Here is a 4,515-nt window from a genome sequence, read left to right as displayed (position 1 = left end):
GTTCTCACCATTGTCCCCGCTCGCGGCGGCTCTCATTCAGTCTCTGGGAACCGCACTCACTCTCACTGCGGCTGCGCTCAGGCCGGAGCTGCACCGCGCATGCTCCGCACAGAGAGGCGACTTCCGGGGGCGGGGCATTGTGACGCCTGCGCGTTCTGGCTTCTGTGACGAGGATAGGGCATATTCATGCGCGCCCGGCATTCTTGGTAGCCCTATCCACCATTATTCCATTACGTTCCTCAAAGTGATAACTTGGTTCCGGCACTTCTGATACAGTTCGGTTTTTGTACAGAATGTGGCGGCTGCATCGGTGTTTTTCTCTCTGATCGGCCCCTGTTAACGGCTGTCATCTGTTTAGGGGGTGATATGCCGCAGAGCGCATGCGCAGCCGCCATCTTTCTCAGCAGAAATGTGCAGCAGGGCGCATGCGCAGCCGTCCTGGACCCGGAAGCCGGAAGAGAGAATCTTGTGAATTTCTCTCCTGGACTGAGAGTGAAATTCCTTTGGAAACTCTTTTAGAAAGAGGAGGATTTACTGACGGGAACTTTAAACCAAACATCACATCATCCTCTGACTGAGTTACTCGATTCATCAGCACCTGAGTATCATTGGGAGGTAAAGTGGTTTGTCTGTTCTGTCTGAGCACAAAGATTTCAGATATCAGAGTGACTGGGAAACTTTTAATGACCATTCCAGGTTAAATTTGAGACTAATTACACCGATCACATTGGGGAAGTTAAATAATTTGTTGTTGTACTCTTATGTATGCAGGTAAATTTGAAAAGTAGCATACTTGGCAGCTAAACTGGGCAAACTGCTGACCTTGTCAGTAGTGAGAGTTACTGTCGGGGTTTTATTAAAGTTTGTTGTTCCTGTTGCATTTCATTCAGCTCATCGTGGCTGCAAAGTAGGTATTCAGCGTAATCTCAATTTCCAGATTGTGAGGGCAGCACATAGCATTGTGGATAGCACAATCGTTTCACAGCTCCAGAATCCCAGGTTGGAATCCGGCTTGGGTCACTGTCTGTGTGGAGTCTGCACATCCTCCCCGTGTGTGCGCGGGTTTCCTCCGGATGCTCCGGTTTCCTCCCACAGTCCAAAGATGTGCAGGTTAGGTGGATTGGCCATGATAAATTGCCCTTTGTGTCCAAAATTGCCCTTAGTGTTGGGTGGGGTTACTGGGTTATGGGAATAGGGTGGAGGTGTTGATCTTGGGTAGGGTGCTCTTTCCAAGAGCCGGTGCAGACTCAATGGGCCGAATGGCCTCCTTCTGCACTGTAAATTCTATGATTCTATGATTTAGATCCCTCAGAATATTTAAAAAATATAAATTTATATTTTTTTCCAATTAAGGGTCAATTTAATTTTGCCAAGCCACCTAACCTGCACATATTTGGGTTGTGGGGGTGAAACCCACACAGACAATGGGAGAATGTTCAAACTCCTCATAGACTGTGACCAAGGGCCAGGATCAAACCCGGGTCCCCAACCACTGTGCCAGTATGAAACTCCAGAATTTTATATATTTAGAATAATCTTTATCATTGTCACAAGTAGGCTTATGTTAACACTGCAATGAAGTTACTGTGAAAATCCCCTGGTCACCACACTCTGACACCTATTCAGGTACACAGAGGGAGAATTCAGAATGTCCAATTCACCGAACAAGCATGTCTTTCGGGACTTGTGGGAGGAGACCCATACAGACACTGGGAGAACATGTAGACTCTGCGCTCACAGTGTCCCAAGTGGGAATTGAACCCCGGCACCCTGGTGCTGTGAAGCAACAGTACTAACCACTGTGCTACCGTAAACAGTTCAGCTCAATGTTCTCAGATTAAAGAAGCTGAAGCACCCAACGTGGGTCTTGAACCCACGGCCCTGGGATTAAGACTCCCATGCTCTACCGACTGAGCTAGCCAGGCTGCTTTTCTTAATTTCATTTTGGTTTCCCTTCAGTCTTTTTTGTTCCAAAGAAAACAGCCCCAGTTTATCCAAACTTTCCTCTGAGCAAACATTGGCAATTTCTGGCTGATGTTGTTAAATCCACTCTGTGCATTCTCTGGTGCAATCTTCTGTGCACAGGAATCTAGCTCTGGTCTAACTAGTCCTGTCCTGCCATTTATCATGTAATCCTTTGCATTGTTTTCCCTCCAGCTTTCTTCCTCATTCCTCAAGTGTTAAATCATTTTTGTGTCACAAGTAAACTTCTTCCTCATGTTCCTACATTTACTTTCAAATCAATGATGTAACCAGGAGTGTGAAGGGCCCAGTACTGATTCCTTGGAAACCGTCACTGGAAACAACCCTTTTATTTTCTCTATTCTTTATGGGATGTGAGTGTCACGGGCAAACCAGCTTGGTTGCCCATTCTTAATTGACATTTCAGTGACTTGGCCAAATCAGGTAATGCCGGTGCAGACTCGATGGGCCGAATGATCTCCTTCTGCACTGTAGATTCTATGATTAATTCTGACCTCGGGTCATTGTCGCTGTGGAGTTTTCCTGCGTCTGCGTAGATTTCCTTTCCAGGTGCCCTTGCCGCCATCTTTATTGGCTGTGCATCAGGGCGCATGCACGTTTGTCATCTTTGTCGGGCCGATGTTTCAATGAGTGGGAGGAGCCTGTTCCCCATTGTTCAGAATGGAGACAATTTGTCCATCAAACTGGATTAGTTTTTGACTCCCAATGTCTTACTGATGATGCAAAGCGGTGGCAGAGATGGAAAGAAAAGGAAGCCAATCCTGGTCTCCGGATTTCACTGTCTCATTGGACACCCTGTCCCATGTGTCCAAAGCTCTGCGGCTCGTTTCAGCCACATGAAGACCATGGGTAGAAATTCACAATCCTGAGTAGACGTCATCCTCGAATCGAGGGACTGCTAATGACAAGAGGGTCAGTGTGCAACAGGGGGGCAAGAGCGGTCATCATAGACTAGGGACCAGGAGGAAAGAATGTTGTAAATTTCTATCTTGGACTGATTGTGATTCATTTTGGAAACTCCTTTTACAGGGGATTAGTAGGGGATGATTTATACACAGCAAATACAAATCGGGAGAAATATTTATCTTTCCCGAATTTTATTTCTGGACTGACCGTGATGCCTTTGTAAACTTCTTTCACAGGGACTTAGAAAGGGATTCACAGACAGGAAATTCACAACGAATCCTCACATCAAATTCTGACAGCACCATTCGAGTTACCAAGACTTGGATTGGATTGGATTTGTTTATTGTCACGTGTACCGAGGTACAGTGAAAACCTGGAGATTTGTTTGTAAGCATTGAGTTCCATATCATTATCACTCACTCTGTAAAATTTCTTCCTCATATCCTCCCTGTAGATCTTGCTCACAATATGAAATCTGTGTCCCATAATTCTGTTACAATCTACTGATGGGAACAGATTGATTTATCTTTTTTCCGGGTTCGCTGTTGTTGTTTCTGGTGCCTGGGTCATGCCAGATGGTCCGTCCGGATTCCACTCCATTATTGTGTATTTATAGCGGTTGAATGGGCTTGGACCAGTCCATTTCCAGATCCAGTACACAAGTGAAGTCTCCGCCAAGCATTGATTGATGTGTATCCAGGTCTGGGATGGATCCCAACGATATTTTTACAAATGCCACATCGTCCCAGTTAGGGGCTTAGCCATTCACCAACACCACCAATGTACCCACCAACTACCCACTGACCACCACGTATCTCCCATTAGTGTCCGCAGTGATGCTAGTGACTGAAAGAGGGATCTGTTTATTGATTAGAATTGCAGCACATCGAGCCCTTCCGTCAAAGCCCGAGTGAAACACTTGGCTCCCCGCTCCGCAGTCCGGTCTGATCTCTAACCCGCAAGTGAGTCTCCTGCAAGAACACCGCACCAGCATTTAGATTCTTTAGGTGAGCGAAAACCCTTGACCTTCACTGTTCCACCCAATCCCCTTGCATTCCAGGTGACCAGCTGAATCAAGGGTCTCTGCACCAGCCCCCATCAGGGAATCAGCCACTTCCACCATGAGAGTCTATCCACCAAATCTTCAAAAAGTACTTCAAAATGGCCGCCACGCGCACACATCTTCAGAGTAAAACAAAAACAGTTTTATAGTCACCATCAGCAAAGTAACCCCCCCCCCCCCCCCATTTCTCACCAACTCCCCACCCAGACACGCACAAATTGAATCCAAACCCCCCCCCCCCCCCCCCCAACCCGGGCTCCGGCCCAGGCGCTGAGCTTGTTGAACCAGCCGAAACTGGTTCACTGGCTGCAGCTTCACACACATCCCCCCCCAATCTCACTCCTATTCACCAGCTGACTGCTGGCAGGGCAGCTCCTCTCAGGACAAGAAGAAAATAATAAAAACAACGATATTGCCCACTTCGAGGATAAAACATATTCCAGAATGCAGTCCCTCACTAGACTCAATTTCCAACAGGGGCCGTCACCCCCCCCCCCCCCCTCCTCCTCATAGATCTGCGTTGTGCTTTGTAAAGAAAATCTCTCTTCATCCCCACACAGAAA

The 4,515-nt window shown here is 47.2% G+C and overlaps 1 non-coding gene across 1 annotated transcript; it reads right to left on the bottom strand.

The window, feature by feature from the left end:
• Positions 1 to 1,852: 1,852 nt before the first annotated feature.
• On the bottom strand, positions 1,853 to 1,925 carry trnak-cuu. The gene has a single exon. It is a non-coding gene; the product is annotated as a tRNA-Lys (tRNA).
• Between the last annotated feature and the right edge of the window lie 2,590 nt (positions 1,926 to 4,515).

This window comes from Scyliorhinus canicula, unplaced genomic scaffold, assembly GCF_902713615.1.
Source record: "Scyliorhinus canicula unplaced genomic scaffold, sScyCan1.1, whole genome shotgun sequence".
Lineage (NCBI taxonomy): Eukaryota > Metazoa > Chordata > Chondrichthyes > Carcharhiniformes > Scyliorhinidae > Scyliorhinus > Scyliorhinus canicula.
Note: the sequence above shows the minus strand (reverse complement) of the source record. Positions and strands in the feature narration are given on the sequence as shown.